We start from the raw sequence: 17,452 nt of genomic DNA, 5'->3' as shown, positions 1-17,452 counted from the left end.
CCTTTAGGCTGGCAACTACACTCCGGACCTTCACCACAGTGATGGTGATAGTAGCGGCTCCTCTGAGGTGGGTAAAGTTGCAGGCTTTCCCTTATCTAGCTATCTGGTTGCTCAGAGCGCCCCCAGAAAAGGGGAAAGCAACAGTGCTCTGCGTACTGGAAGAGCTGGGCTAAACTGTCAACTTACAACCCCCCTCCTAAAAAAAAAAACCCCCATCTGATGCCCATGCAGTCGCTGGAATAGTCATTATGGCAGTGGACCATGTTTACCTGCCTGAGGCTCAGAAATAGAAGCTCTGGGCAGATTTTGGAGATATTGAAGATGGCGGCCCCTTTGGCGTGGGATGTCCTACAGATTGTCGGTTCCAGGATTACCAAGCTGGACGGGGGTTCCCTGGATGAACGCACGCATGCGTCCTCTTCAGAATGCCTTCCTCTCTCACTGGGCCCCTCACCAAGATGTCTTAGAGCTGAGTCTGCGGTGGACTCTGTAGAACACAGTGTGTATGACCTGGTGGCTTCGTCCTCAGTCACTCTGCCAGAGCGTTCCATTAAGCCTTGCCTCCTGGATTGTAGTAACCATGGTTGCCAGCCTTCATGGCTGGGAACGGCTCACTATGGTCGTCTTTCTTTTCAGGACTGTTGGACTCTGTCATCGCAGCAGTGGTCAATCATTGATGGAAGTGGTCTCTGTTATTCATAAGAGAGAAACCAAGAACTCTCTTTTCCTTTGGGAAGAAAGTCTTCTCCTGGTGCTGACGGTGGTACCTGTGGATGTGGGGGGCCAACATTCCAGCAGACTTCCTTAGCTGTTGGTCTAGAGTTCCGGGCGAATGGACCCGAACACAGTAGGCGTTTCGGGCGCTTGTGAGGTGATGGGCGCAGCCCCGCCTTTACCTCGTGGCCACTGTGCAAAACAAGATGGTTCCACGTGTCTTCAGTCGCAGATCCAGCTTGGAAGTGAAAGACTTGATGCTCTCGAGCAACTGTGGCATCCAGAGGTTCTTCTGTATGTTTTTTCCACCTTGGCCGCATTTCAGCCAGGTCCTTCGGAGGAATGCAACTCACCCCGGCAGCGGCCTTTTGGTGGCACCTGATTTGCAGGAGAGGCCGGGGTGCGTGGATCTGATGTTGCTGTGGGTGGTATCCGGTCTGTGTCTGAGTGTCTTTCCTAACCACCTCACCCAGGCCTGGTTGCCATGAAGGATCTGAGTCGTTTTGCTCATATGGCTTAGCTGCTTGAGCGTGCAGCTTTTTTTAAAAAAAAACCCTAACCATATCAAGGCTATTCAGAGCTTGTCATAGCTAAAGCTTCTTAGGTCTACCAAATCATCTTTGGTGTCAGCTTATGCTAAGGCATAGACGACCTTTAGAGCGCTGGAGTGCCCAAGAACAGGTGGACCCTTATTCGACTCAGGTGTCGCGGTTCCTTACTTCTTCCAAGTGGGTCCTTCATGGTGGCGTCTCTGCGGATCTCAGTGGCTGGTCTCTCTGGTTCTAGATACAAGGACTGGCAGTGCTCTTTGGAGTTGCATCTGACTGTTGCTTGGTTTTGCAAACATATCTTGGGGTCTGGCCACCTATTAAAAATCCGTTCCCAGTCTGGGATCTTAATGTGGTGTCTGGATTTGCCAAGGCTTCTTTTGACCTGCTGAGAGATACTTCTTTCCAGGATTTAACTCTCCAGACTGTTTTTTCTGGTCGCTCTCTCTTTGGACCATAGTTTCCAAATGGCAGGTGTTGTATCGACACTCTTTGCTCTGAGTTCCTAAGAGTGGACAGTTTCTTCCTTTTTTGCTGTAGGTGGTTTCAGCTTTCCATGTCCATCCGGAAGGGTGTTTCCCGGTTTTCAGCTGATGGGTTCCAATCTCAGGATCATCTGCTAAAGAACTTGGATGTGCGCAGGGTGCTCTTGCATTATTGGTGAGTCTCTCAAGAGTTTCGCTTTCTTTCCACCTATTGTGGTGGCTCATTTTATTCTGCGGGGTATACAATAATCCAGAAACAAATACAACCAGAAATCAATAACTAGAACACACGATGAAAGAGTCTACCGTGTGGTGTCTGTGCGGAGACAAATGGACCCAACCAAGCACCACCACCCCAAAAAACCCCCACCCCTCCATGCACTACAGTGTCAGAAATTCAAGAGGGCACTTCGGGCCCAAACTGGAGTCCAAACCGCCCAGAATTTCCTCCATCGACCAGGGCCACAATTCTTAACATCCAAATATTCATACTTTAACAAGGTAAACAATTCATTTTTCCACATAGTAAGGGTAAGCACCTCTGCTTGTCGCCATAACAAAAGGATACATTTTCGAAAAAGCAACGAAGCTTTTTTCAGCAATAAGGAATTAACCTTGGAAAATCCCAAAGAGGTGAAGTGAGAGAAAAGCAAAACATCCGCCCTCAGGGGAATTCTTTTTTTCATAATCATCTGCAGATGGAAACCAACAAAGGACCAGAAAGTTTGTACTCTGTCACAGGACCAAAACATGTGAAACAATCCAGCTGTGTTGAATGGCACTTAGGACATTCGGCATGAGTAGCAAAGCCAGCAACAAACGCCCTGTATGGGGAGATGTAAAGTCTCAACAAGAATTTATAATGTTGTTCCTGCAACACCACTGAGCGAATCAGGCGCGGGCGGGAGATGTCACATAAAAAGACGCAAGCCCTCACCAGTAATCTACTCAGTAGAAGCAAGGTCCTGTTTCCATACCACCGCCACAGCATCATAGTTCCAGGGAACACTGAAACTTCCCAAACTGACCTGGTGAAAGGATAAACTGGTTCGGAATGGACGAGACAGGGTCAAAGTTTCCTGAACCATATCTTCATTCAAAGTAGAGTGGTCCAGGGAATGCAGATAATGGGTGACTTGGCCATAATAAAGCCAATCTCAAACCTGCAAGACACCCCGAGCCTAAAGATCAGGGAAGGAGACAGGAAGGCCTCGCGCCATCACCATATCCCGCACATAAGAGACCATTGTCATACCAGCTCCGCAAGTAGGTCTTAGACCCATCCGGATCCAGATCCCGATTCCCCCACAAGGGGGAGGTGAAAGGCAAATGCATACGTTTGCATAACTATTTCCAACACTGTCTCATAGATTTCAGCACAGGATGAAAACGAGTAGGAAAAATCCGATAGGATCTTTTCGCATGAAGATAATACAACAAATATGTTGGTGTCATCAACTGCTGTTCAAGAGAAACAGGAATATAGTAATCCAGTCAACCAAATGTCGGAGGAGACATGCAATGTTGTATTTTCTCAGGTCCAGTAAAGAGAGTTGGGCTAAAGTCAATCTGGGCTTCTTATTGCTCCAAAGAAATTTACGCAAAACTTTTTGATAAAGATCAACATCCTTATTCGTGATATACATAGGAAAAGTCTGCATCACATAAATCCATTTTGGAAACAATACCATTTTGAACAAAGCAATTTTACCCCGCAATGTCAACGGGAATTTGGTCCAAAGAGCCAGTAAGTCCCGGGATTTACCCAACACAGCTAAATTTTCCACATAAGCTTTTTTAAGGTCACCCGTTATATATATCCCCAAATATTTGAGTCTGTGCGCCACTTTTCGCAAAGGAAAAGGGGAGATCCAATCCTCATAAGCATACCCACTAAACGGCAAGGCCTCAGACTTGTCTAAATTTAATTCAAAGCCCAATACCCCCCATGACACTTGACAAGCTGCAAGCCCCATTGAAAAGAACGTTGGGGCTAGGTCAACAACAACAAAATATCATCGGCAAAAGCCAGACACCGCACTTCCTCCTGACCCACAGGAAGGTCCAAAATAGAGCCATCCTCCCTGATACGGTGCAACAAAGGTTCCAAAGATAAAATAAAAAGTAAGGGAGAAAGCGGACACCCCTGACGAGTGTCCCGCTCCACCCGGAACCCGGTGGACACAGCGCCATTAACCAGCACTGCTGCACTAGGATTGGCATAAAGAACACACACCATGTCCAGAAAAGGGCCTCCCAGCCCATATTTACCCAAAACAATTATTCCCAGTCCACACAGTCAAAAGCCTTATAGGCATCTAAACTAATCAGGAGGGCCGGGAGAGAATAAGTAACACTGTGCCCCAATGCGGCCATAACTTTTCTCACATTCCACACTGCCTGCCTTCCCTGGATGAAGCCGACCTGGTCCGGATGAATCATCTCAGGCAAGAGGGAAGATAAACGCGTGGCCAAAATTTTTGGCCAGTAATTTAAGTTAAAAATTAATTAACGAAATAGGACGATAAGAGTCCACAGACGTAGGATTTTTATCAGGCTTGGGGATCAATACTATATGAGCATGATTAGCATGGGCTGTAAAAGTCCCATCCAACATTACCTGAGCAAAATAAACCTCCAAATGTTTGACTATATGACCTTGCAGAATTTTATAAAACTCTGATGAGACCGTCAGGTCCCAGAGCTTTGGACAGAGGTGATTCCTTAATCACCTGACTAATCTCCAAGGCAGTGATTGGCTCATGGAGCAATTGACTAGACTCCCCCCAAAATTGGGGCAAATGGAGGGTCTGGAAATAAGAATATTTTTTATTTTTTATTTTTTTTTCATCTTTATTCCTTTTTATTTCTTTCAACAAGTGTACAATATTATTACAAGTAATTCACATCACTCACTTGACATTCTTAAGCAATATTATTACACATGTTTTAATTCCCTCCACCCACCTCCCATCCCCTCCCCTATCAACAAAATATTTTATCCAAACATATACATATTTAGACTCTCCCTCCCCCCCATTTTTACAAATTATCCCCTAAGGAAAAAGAATAACCCTTAATCATTACAATATTCAATTAATGGCCTCCACACCTCCTTAAACCTTTTAAAATATCCCCTCTGTACGGCAAGAAATCTTTCCATCTTATATAAATGACAAACTGAGTTCCACCAAAAACTACAATTCAATCTAGAACAGTCTTTCCAATTAGTCGTTATTTGTTGAATTCCCACTCCAGTAAGAATCATCAATAATTTGTTGTTTGCTGCAGATATCTGACTTTTGGCCCTCATACACATTCCAAAAATCACTGTGTCGTAGGATAATGCTACATGATTTTCCATCAATATATTAACTTGATCCCATATTGATATCCAAAATGCCTGAATACATGGACAATAAAATAAAAGATGGTCTAAAGTTCCAATTTCAATTTTACAATGCCAGCATCTATTAGACTTAGAGCAATCTAATTTTTGTAATCTAGTAGGGGTCCAGAATGCTCTATGCAACAAAAAGAACCATGTTTGCCTAATAGATGCCGACATCGTACCTTTAATTCTCCAAGACCAAATACGTGGCCATTGAGATGCATTAATTTGATGCTTAATCTCAATGCTCCAAATATCTCTTAATCCATTTTTTGGTTTCTTATTCAAATAATTAGATATCATTTTATACCACTTTGCGGCCTGGTGTCCCAGAAAATCTGCCTGGAAACATAAGAATTCTAAGCTGTAATGATCATTTAAAGATTTCCATTCAGGGAACCCCACCTGAATAGCCTACTTCAATTGCAACCACTTATAACTTTGTTTTTTATTCAGACCATATTTATGTTGCAATTGTGAAAAATCAAGCAGCTTACCATTATCAATTACTTCCGTTAAGGATCTTATACCTGCTTTAATCCAATCCTTCCAGACAACCTTAAACCCGCCTATTTGTATCTTGGAGTTTACCCAAATAGTCTGCTGTTTCGATTTTAAAATAGAATCACTAGTTAATTTATCTACAAATCGTAATGTTTCCCAAGTATCCATTAATACTTTATTGTCTTTACGTATTCTAGGCACTTTTATACCAAGCAGAAGATCAAGCCTAAGTGGAAAAATAAGTGATCTCTCCACCCTTAACCACTCTGGTAATTGTTCCAAAAGCTCTGGGAGGACCCAATACATACCTTGGCGCATGATATAGGCCTGATGATACCTATAAAAATTGGGAAAATTTACCCCACCCTCCTCAATTGGTCTTTGCAAAGACACTAGAGCCACTCTTGCAATTTTACCCAGCCAAATAAATTTAACCAGAATACTATTTAATTTTTTATAAAAAGACCCCTGAAAAAACACTGGTATCATTCCCAATTGATAGCAAACTACAGGCAAAATCATCATTTTAACAGTTTGAACTCTTCCCCACCATGACAAATGTAAAGGATTCCATTGCTCACATAACTCTGTTACTTTTTGTAATAAAAAATTTTCGTTTATTCTCATTGTCTCTTCGAGTGTTTTATTCAACCAAATACCTAAGTATTTTATACCATCCTCTTTCCAAATAAAAGGGAAAGAATCAAGTATACCTTTTGTACAATGCACATTTAAAGGTAAAATTTCTGATTTATTCCAATTTATTTTGTATCCTGAGAATTTTCCAAATGTATCTATTATCTCCAGTAGACATGGAATTGTTGTTTCCGGATTCCTCAAATGAAGCAATATATCATCTGCATAAGCGGATACTTTATATTCCACTCCAGCACATGGAATACCCTCTATGTCCTTTGCCTTTGAATAGCTAACAACAAGGGTTCAAGAACTATATCAAAGAGCAAAGGAGATAATGGACAACCCTGTCTAACTCCCCTCTGCAATTTAAAAGCATCTGAAAAATTATTATTTATGTATAAACGAGCAGTTGGGGAGCTATACAGTGCTTGAATCATTTGTATAAATCCAGATCCAATACCAAACCATTTCATAGCTTGATACATGAAATTCCATTCTACACGATCAAAAGCCTTCTCAGCATCTAGTGATACTGAAAAAGCCGGATCATTAATTTGTCTTGTTAAATAATACATCTGAAATGCCAGTCTAGTATTATTTGAAGAGTGTCTTTGAGCAACAAATCCAGTTTGATTTATTCCTATTATATGCGGAAGAGCTTTAGCCAATCTTAATGCTAAAATCTTAGCTAATATTTTACCATCTACATTTATTAAAGATATAGGCCTGTAATTTGACACCAATGTTGGATCTTTATTTGGCTTTGGCAAAACAATAGTTAAAGATTCTGCCATAGTGCCTGATATACAACCTTTATTCAGTTGGTCCTGATATAGTTTTAATAAATATGGTAAAAGGGAAATTTGAAATTCTTTATAAAACTCCACTGTAAATCCATCTCCACCTGGAGCGGTCCCAACTCTAAGGGATTTCAATGCCATTTGTAACTCTTTTAATGATATAGGTTTATCTAAACTTCCTTTTATATGATCAGGAACCTTAGGTCCTTTAACTAAACTCAAAAAATCCAACCCATCTTTCTCTTTATCTAAATAAGACTCAGAAGAATACAGTGACTTATAATATTTTAAAAATTGTTTTAATATATTTCCAATTTGAGAATGAGAATGTCCTAATTCATCCTTAATTATGCTTATTTTCTCCTTTCTTTTCTTTGCTTTTAAATAATTTGCCAATAATCTTCCAGCCTTATTTGCACTACCATAATACATCGTTTGCTGAGCAAAAATATCTTTCCTTACTAATCCAGAGGAAATTTCATTATATTCACATTTTTTTTTAACAATAATTGAAATGTCTCTTGTTCCCATTTATTAACCAATTTTAATTCCAAATTTTTAATTTCTTTTTCCAAATTTGCAAATTGCTTTCTTATCTGTTTCTTTTTATACGCAGAATATGATATAATTTGTCCTCTCATAGTTGCTTTGAAAGCATCCCATAATATTCCAATCGACATTTCCTCTAGGTCATTAAGTCTGAAATATTCATTCATTTTTATCTGAAATTCAGTGCAAAATTTAGAATCAGCAAGCAAAGTATTATCAAACCTCCATACAGGTTTGGAATTATCTTGATCTAATAAGTTAACTTCTATCCACACACCACCATGATCAGATATTACTATTGGTTCTATGTCAGCTTTTACAACTTGCTGTACCATCTGATCTGAAACAAAAATATAATCAATTCTTGAAAATGATTGATGAACATGTGAACAAAATGTAAATTCCCGATCATTAAAATGAAGAATACGCCATATATCTTTCAAATTACATGCTTGTATCAAATTTTCTAATCCCATTGATTTCATAATTTTACTAGGCTTTTTATCCATTATTGGATCTATAACAGCATTGAAATCCCCAGCCACCACTAAATTATTAGTAGCCAGTGGTAAAACTAATTGTTGTAGAGATTTAAAGAATTCACTTTGATTCGAATTAGGTGCATATATATTTAGTAACGCCATTGTATTACTGCCCATGCTCATGTCAACAAGTACCCACCTTCCTTGAGGATCTGCCTTTACCATATTAAATGTTGCTGAACATTTTTTATTAATCAATATTGCTACTCCTGCCTTCTTTTTTACCGCTGGTGCAAATAAACATTGTTTTATCCACTTATCTGTCAGCTTCATAGACTCTGTTCCAGACAAATGTGTCTCTTGCAAGAAACATATATCTATATTTTGTTGTTTAATATATTCCAATACCTTTTTCCTTTTTATAGGGTGATTAAGGCCATTTACATTCAAAGAAAAAATTTTAAAACCCATTTTACAAATAAAATATAAAATACATATATAATCCACTCAAACATAAAATATACATTTTTTCTTTTTCCTTAAACCAATATATGAGTCTCCCCCCCTCCCCTCTTTCCCCATCCCCCCTATTCCCATCCCCCACCCTCCCCTCCCCTAACACAAATGCAAACTTCGAAACGCACATATTACTGAGCAAAAATAAACTCCCCACAGGCAATAACATACTCATTTTTCTTTCTTTAATCTTTCAAACAACCAACACTAAATTATCCTGCAGTCAATCCATTCTTCAATACCCTAAATACCTATATTTACTATAATTCTTTATTATATACTTCCCCTCTCATTCAAATTTCCAAACATTCTTCCATCCTATACCTCTAATATATTTATAAAAGTATATACCCAATATTTCGGAAACCATTTCTTACAATATATACCCCCCCAAGATTAATATTATTATTTTATTTTTATTTTTTTTTTTGTCTAACCTAAGTTTCTCACAACTTCAATGGAACATACATCACTCCATCCTATAATATTCATTTTTTTTTTTTTTTTTTTTTAACCTTACATCAAAAGAAGGATCAAACATTTCAACCAAGCAGACCTCATATTTTTTAAAACTCTCATTAATTTTCATTGCATCTTCAATCTATTACAGTCTATTCTCCATTCTGCACAACTGTAACACTTGTACATCTTCATCCTGCTGTTTCAGTCTCTTATTCCATCTTCTTGCAGATTGCTATTTCATCTTTCTCCAATAAAGTATTTTTGCAACATCATCCTTATATCTCAGTCAATTTCAGATGCAAATTGTAAATCTAAATAATGCTCAAGTCATTTCCATCAGTCTATCTTCACATCTTCTTCTCTTTACATCAGTAGTCTTTTGTATTTTTCATCTTATTATATTCTAAGTTCCCACATTTCTCCAATGCAGCATTTTTGTGTTCTCATATTATTATCTCAGTCACGCTCAAATGCAAATTATAAACTCACATTAAGAAACCATCCAAATCTTATAATTGTTCCTCATATTTTTTTCACTTCCTATATGCTCCATCCCTCTTATTTCCTTGTCAAAATCTTCTTTTCTTCTTTTCTTATTGTCTCTTTAAAATTTTCATTTCTATTCTTTAAATCTTGTTTGAAATGTTGATCCCCCTTTAATCTAACCTCAACAATTTTCTATAAAATATTTTTCTCCTTTTCTATTTTTTTTTTTTTTCACTTTTTCCTTCTTTATAAAATATCTTTCAATTTTCACTCAAAAATATAAACCAAAAATAATTTAAATTTTCTAAATACTTTCTAAATACTTTCATGAAACCATAGGCAAATTATATTGATCTAGAAATTCCTGTAATTTGCCTGCTTCTTCAAAATTATAAGTTTTATTCTCATAAGTTACCCTCATAATAGCAGGGTATATCAATCCATATCTTGCTCCCATTGCTCTCAGTTTAGGTCTTAAATCCAAAAGCTGTTTTCTTTTGTAGGCTGTAGCTTTTGCAAAGTCAGGTACTATAAAGATCTTAGAATCCTGGCATTTAAGATCCTTGTTTGTTTTAGCCAGTTTTATAATCTCTACCACTTGCTGATGTCTTAGCAGCTTAAAGATTAGTGGACGGGGACCCTTCTGACTATTTGATCTTTTCATCGGTATCCGATGTGCTCTTTCTATCTCCAAAGGAAAAGAACTTTTAAATGGCAAGATCTTTGGGATAAAATTAGTCACAAATTGAATAGGATCATTCTGCTCAATCCCCTCAGGTATCCCAATCAGACGCAAATTATTCCTTCTTTCACGATTTGATAAGTCTTCAAAATCCTTTTTCAACGCCTCTATTTCTCTGTGATCTTTTTTATACACCAGCATCTCTGCCTCAGATTTCTCAGCATGCTTTTCTAACTGCTCAATTTTGAAGTCAACTGCCTGCATTCTATTTGTCAGACTCTCTATTTCCTTCTTCACATCTTTTATATTTTTAGCGTTATCACTTACTATTTCTTTAATTTTCTGAAGTTCATTCATCAAATCACTGTTATCAATTTCTTCCTGAGGCAACGGGACCGCTGTCGGGGATACCAAATCTATTTTTGTTCTTTTTTTACTTCCTGCTCCTGAATTCACCGGATTACTTTTACTAGTTTTACCAGAAGCCATTTCTTACTTCAATTCTCTCTTTTCCTTCACTTTTCTTTAATTTTAACTGCCAAAATCTTAATAAAATTTGCCTGTCACAACAGAGCTAATCCTCTACCCAGCCATCTTCGTGCGCTGCAAAGTTCTAGAATCTGGAAATAAGAATATAACGTAGCTGGGGGGTGGACTGCCGCTTGGTATAAAACTCCCGAAAATGCTGATAAAAAATATCTCCATCAAGTGGTCCCGATCAGTGACAAAAACACCCTGAGAATAAAGTCCTTTACATAAATGAGGGCCCTGCCAAGGATGGACCAAACGAGCCAGAAGTCTACCAGACCGATTACCATATTTATAAAACCGATGACAGTAAAATTGATGGGACCTCTGGCTATGTTCATGAATCTTAGTTTGCAGGGCCAACCAAGCCACCAGGAGGGAATCATGATCCATCAAGGATCCAGAAGCAATCCACTAACGTTTACAAACCTCCAACATTCCGGTGTAAATATAAAAGATCACTCGATTGTTCCTTGCGTTGTCAGGCTACATACGCTATAGTTTCCCCACGAAGAACCGCTGTGGAAGTTTTCCAAATTAACACTGGATTGGAGGCTGAGGAAAATTATCCAGTAAGAACTGCTGCCAGTATTTGATAATATGAGCCCAGAAATGCCGATCCCAATATAGAAAACAAGGAAATTTCCACGGACCAGGTCAACCTCCAAATTGCATACCCCGAACTTCCACCCATATCAAAGCATGATCGGAAATAGTAGGGACATCAATTTCTGCTTGAGTCACCCGGGGCAAAAAAGAAGTGGACATGGTGGGATGAGCACGGGCCACATGTGTAAAATCCTTATCCAAAGGAAGATATAATCTCCACACATCAACAAGGTCCAAAACACTACAAAATTGAGTAAGCCCTCTTGCCTATCTGAAATCCACAGGAGAGGCCCCTCCCAGCCGATCCATATCTGGGTCCAAGACTGTATTGAAATCCCCCAAGAACATCAAGGGCACATCCGGAAAGGTGGCGCACAGATCCACTAGCTGCTGAAAAAAATCAAGGTTAAACACATTTGGAGCATAAATATTTGCCAATACCATCTCCTGACCCTGAATATCCAAATGAAGAAACAAATACGTCCCCCTGTATCCTTAACCACTCTATGCACAGTATAGGGAAGATGTTTACTAAGGAGAATAGCCACCCCTGCACTATGGGCAGTGCCCGTGGAATAGTAAACCTTTTTAACCCATCCCCTACCCAGTTTCTCATGTTCAGCATCTGACAGATGTGTCTCCTGTAGACAAGCCAGATGCATCCCCTTCTGCCGGAGAATTTGTAATATCTTAGACCACTTTACAGACGAATTTATACCCGCCACATTCCACGAGCACACCTTCAGAGATGGATCACCCATAGTCAGTGTAAAACAGAATGGTCAACTCGAACCTGAATAATAATAAAGGGGTCCAACGCCCAGCCCACATCAGACCTCACTGCCCCACAAATCCAATATAACATACCCCCAAGCCCCACCAAAACCAAGATCCCCCGGCACTGGAGTGCTGAACCCACCCAATTCCAAGCCCCCCAAGGGAAAACATACCCCTGCCCTTCCCCATGCTCCCCAAGTTCCCCCCAAAACCACTTCACAAGTTACATCTCCATCCTAGTCCCAACAGAACAAGACCCATAAGGGCCCCTTAAACTAACAGAATCCCCACTCACCAGACTTACAACCAGACACACTCACAAACCCATAGACAAACCCACCCCCTAGGCCACACCACACTCCCACCAAACAGTCCAACCAACAATCACAGCATACCACAGATTCCAATACCAGAACTCTATGGGGTCCCAACGGCAGCAGCCACAACTCCAGACTGCCTCCTATTCACTATCAGAGGGACCACCTCGATACCCAAAGTATTCACAAAAGTCAGTGCGGTGGCCGGAGAGTCAAAAGTCTGTGTGCGTCCATCTTTCTGAATCCTCAATTTTGCCAGATAGAGTAGGGTGAACTTCACTTTATTGGCATACAGAGCCGAGCAAATGGGTGTAAATTCACGGCACCAGGCCGCCACTACAGTAGAATAGAAACATAGAAACATAGAAGATGATGGCAGAAAAGGGCTACAGCCCATCAAGTCTGCCCACTCTGCTTACCCACTCCCTGTCTATGCCCTAATGACCCAATTTTCTTATCTTCCACCCCCTGTCTATGCCCTAATGACCCAATTTTCTTATCTTGACCCTCGTAGGGATCCCACATGGGTATCCCATTTATTCTTAAAGTCTGGCACGCATTCTGCCTCAATCATCCGCATTGGAAGCTTGTTCCAATGATCAACCACTCTCTCTGTGAAGAAATACTTTCTGGTGTCGCCATGAAATTTTCCGCCCCTGAGTTTGAGCGGGTGCCCTCTTGTGGCCGAGGGTCCCTTGAGAAAGAAAATATCATCTTCCACTTCGACACGTCCCATGAGGTACTTAAATGTTTCGATCATGTCTCCCCTCTCCCTACGTTCCTCGAGAGTGTAGAGCTGCAATTTGTTCACTCTCTCTTCGTACGAGAGACCCTTGAGCCCCGAGATCATCCTGGTGGCCGTCCACTGAACCGATTCAATTCTGCGCACATCTTTACTGTAATGTGGCCTCCAGAATAGCACACAGTACTCCAGATGAGGTCTCACCATGGCCCTGTACAACGGCATTATGACTTCAGGCTTTCGGCTGACGAAACTTCTATTGATACAACCCAATATCTGCCTTGCCTTAGATGAAGCCTTCTCCACTTGATTGGCAGTTTTCATGTCTGCACTGATGATTACTCCTAAATCTCGTTCTGCTGAAGTCCTAGTTAAAGTTTCTCCGTTCAAGAAGTACGTCCTGCATGGATTTCCACTTCCGAGGTGCATGACCTTACATTTCTTAGCATTGAAGCCTAGCTGCCAGGTTGAGGACCAACTTTCCAATGTAAACAGGTCCTGCGCCATATAATTCTGTAAACTGCATTCACTTACTATATTATTACATAGTTTGGCGTCATCGGCGAATAGTGTTATTTTACCTTGAAGCCCTTGAGTCAGATCCCCTATGAATATGTTGAAAAGGAGTGGACCTAGGACCGAGCCCTGCGGCACTCCACTGGTCACCTCTGATGTTTTAGAGAGGATACCATTAACCACCACCCTCTGAAGTCTGCCACTCAGCCAATCATTGACCCATGCAGTTAGTGTCTCTCCTAACCCCATCGATTCCATCTTGCTTAGCAGCCTGCGGTGTGGGACACTGTCAAAAGCTTTACTGAAGTCCAGGTACACGACGTCCAAAGACTCTCCCAAGTCCAACTTTCTTGTTACCCAGTCAAAGAAGCTGATGAGATTGGATTGGCAGGACCTACCCTTGGTGAATCCATGCTGACTGGGTTCCCAAAGATTCCCTTCATTCAAGATCGTGTCCAATTTGCTTTTAATTAGTGTTTCCATGAGTTTGCACACTATTGATGTGAGACTCACCGGTCTATAATTCGCAGCCTCTGCCCTGCAACCCTTTTTATGCAGAGGAACGACATTAGCTAATTTCCAGTCCAGGAGAACTTTCCCCTTACTTAGGGAGAGATTGAATAGCTCAGCCAACGGTTTCGCCAGGACATCGCTCAATATTTTTATTGTCGTGGCACAGGCTCTTGCCCACTCGAAGAGCTTGCAGTATGGCAGTCTTGTGGGCAAAGTTAAAAATCTTAAAAATGACCACACGAGGTTGGGAGCCCTCTGGACCCCAAAGCCCCAAATGATGCGCCTTCTCCACCCGGAACTTTCACAGGTGGGCATCCAGGGAAAGCGACTGAGGGATCCAGCTCTCCAGGAAGCCAGGCAGCTCCTCATATAGGATGTGCTCTGGGAGACCCACCAATCATAAATTGTTCCGACGAGCCCTATTTTCAAGGTCATCCACTTTTTGGGTCAGGGCCGCCAGCTCCTTTGCCATCCGCATGGCTCCTGACTCCACAGGCTGCACCCAATCTTCTAAGGCACTAACCCGATGCTGAACGTCGTCCATTTCAAGCCCCAGGCTGTCCAGCTGCTCATGAGCCGCGTTGATTTTACCAAGAAATTGTTGCAGCTTTTAATCAATAGCCTCTGCGATTGATGCTGTAACCTCCGCTACAAGATCTGCCGTCAGCGCTGGACTTGCCGTTGGGCTAGATGGATTTGCATCCGACGCCATTTTAGACTCCTGAAGTCGGCCCTTGTCTCGATTAGTACGGACGGGTTTTGAAACCATGAGCGCCTCCAAAACAAGTTGCAAAGGCATCCGTCCCTGAAAAGACGCAAAACGCACCTCCTAGACTACTCAGGTCCCGAAAAGACTAAGGAAAATAGATGGTAGGGCACATGAGGATGAAAGCAGTACTTTTCAGCGTCTGCTGAACGGGTCCCAAAAAGACTAAGGAAAATAGATGGTAGGGCACACGAGGACGAGAGCAGTGCTTTTCAGCACCTGCTCAATCTCATGATGTCACTGGAAGTCTCTGGGGGACTGATTTTATACATCCCTGTAGACTAGAATGTCTCAACTATTGCACTGGAAAAGGAGATTATGTACTTACCCTGGTAAGATCTTTTCCAGTAGATAGGTAAGACATTCTAGATACCCGCCCTCTCCTTGCTTTGCCTATTTCAGATTTCAGTCTCTTTCTGCTTATCCAATCTGTTTCTTGGAGACCAGTCAACCCTTTGGGGTTAACAATAGTTTGTATATATGTACAATCTGTTGTGAGAGTACTTCTGAACGCCTTTGATGCCTCTGTTGGAGGTTAACGGCGCTGTTTAGTTGTTTCAGCAGAACAATAGTTTAACCTGTCATTACAGGTGCCTCTACTTCACAGATGAGTGTATCTCTCTATGCTTGGGGACTGACGGCTAGAGGGCACTAAACTAGCCTGTGAAGTACACTAGAGACAGTGAAAAACTTGAAATGGATTTCTTCTGCAGACCATGCGAGTAATGGGAAATAACCCTATGACCTAGAATGTCTCACCTATCTACTGGAAAAGATCTTACCAGGGTAAGTACATAAGAACATAAGAATTGCCGCGGCTGGGTCAGACCAGTGGTCCATCGTGCCCAGCAGTCTGCTCCTGCGGCGGCCCTTAGGTCAAAGACCAGTGCCCTAACTGAGTCTAGCCTTACCTGCGTACATTCTGGTTTAGCAGGAATTTGTCTAATTTTGTCTTGAATCTCTGCAGGGTGTTTTCCCCTATTACAACCTCCAGAAGAGCGTTCCAGTTTTCCACCAGTCTCTGGGTGAAGAAGAACTTCCTTACGTTTGTACGAAATCTATCCCCTTTTAACTTTAGAGAATGCCCTCTCGTTCTCCCTATCTTGGAGAGGGTGATCAACCTGTCTTTATCTACTAAGTCTATTCCCTTCATTATCTTGAATGTTTCGATCATGTCCCTTCTCAGTCTCCTCTTTTCAAGGGAAAAGAGGCCCAGTTTTTCTAACCTCTCACTGTACAACAACTCCTCCAGCCCCTTAACCATTTTAGTCTGGACCCTTTTGAGTAGTACCGTGTCCTTTTTCAAGTACGGCGACCAGTGCTGGACGCAGTATTCCAGATGAGGGCATAACATGGCCCGGTCCAGCGGCATGATAACCTTCTCCGATCTGTTTGTGATCCCCTTCTTAATCATTCCTAGCATTCTGTTCGCCCTTTTCGCCGCCACCACGCATTGCGCGGACGGCTTCATCGACTTGTCGACCAGTACTCCCAAGTCTCTTTCCTGGGGGGTCTCTCTGAGTACTGCACCGGACATCCTATATTCGTGTATAAGATTTTTGTTACCGACATGCATCACCTTACACTTATCCAAAAACAGAAATCTCAATTAAGTTTAGCTGGAAATACAATTACTGTGTGTTCAGTTACAGTTCACAGTTATTTAATAATTAATTATTAGAAATAAAAAAGATTAGAGAAATTATTAGTAAATACCACAAAATATTATTAGTTACATATATAAGCAACACGGGCAAACACTTACAAATATGAACAATAGTATTACAATTATTGTAGTATGAATTTTACAGAAATGTTAGCATCAACACACATTATATGCAAGATTTAAATTCACTCATCTGTGTTTTGATGGGTTTAGTCTGAATTGCTTCAAAAAAACACTGAACTATCACAATGTTTATACAGAAACATGCTTTCAAGTAAACAAACATTTACTGAAGAACACTGGGAAGTAAAATAGATTATAGCCTTAGTTTCCTTAGCATACTTGCTAGATCTATAACTTCTGACTGGGTGTTCACAAACTTTTGCTCCCCCCATATATATTCAGCTTGATGTAAACCCCCAATTCAAAAGCTGAAATCAGAGGGTACCATACCAACTTAAATCCTGGAATCTCACAAAACAACTTCCAATGTTGCTCATTCTGAGTGATGGCTGCTTGGAACAATAGGATTCTTTAATTCTGAATATATAGATAAAGGACAGCAATAAGTGAAGTGTCTGTAGAGTACACCTGTGAAGAAACAGCATACTGTATATAGTGCTGATGTACTATACACAACTGCATATCACAGAAGCTAATTTGTAGAGTACACTTGTGTGAAGAAACAGCATATGTAGTGCTGATGTACTATACACAACTGCATATCACAGAAGCTAATTTGATTTGTATTCCTTTTTGA

At 41.0% G+C, this 17,452-nt stretch overlaps 1 protein-coding gene across 5 annotated transcripts in view; it reads left to right on the top strand.

Annotated features, from left to right (window-relative positions):
• TTLL9 (tubulin tyrosine ligase like 9) overlaps positions 1-17,452 on the top strand; it is a 198,731-nt gene that overhangs the window by 180,750 nt on the left and 529 nt on the right. The gene's annotated exons all lie outside the window — the stretch shown is intronic.

The sequence above is a fragment of the Geotrypetes seraphini genome, chromosome 11, assembly GCF_902459505.1.
Source record: "Geotrypetes seraphini chromosome 11, aGeoSer1.1, whole genome shotgun sequence".
NCBI classification, from domain to species: domain Eukaryota; kingdom Metazoa; phylum Chordata; class Amphibia; order Gymnophiona; family Dermophiidae; genus Geotrypetes; species Geotrypetes seraphini.
The sequence above is the reverse complement of the archived record's forward strand: the minus strand, read 5'-3'. Positions and strand labels throughout refer to the sequence as shown.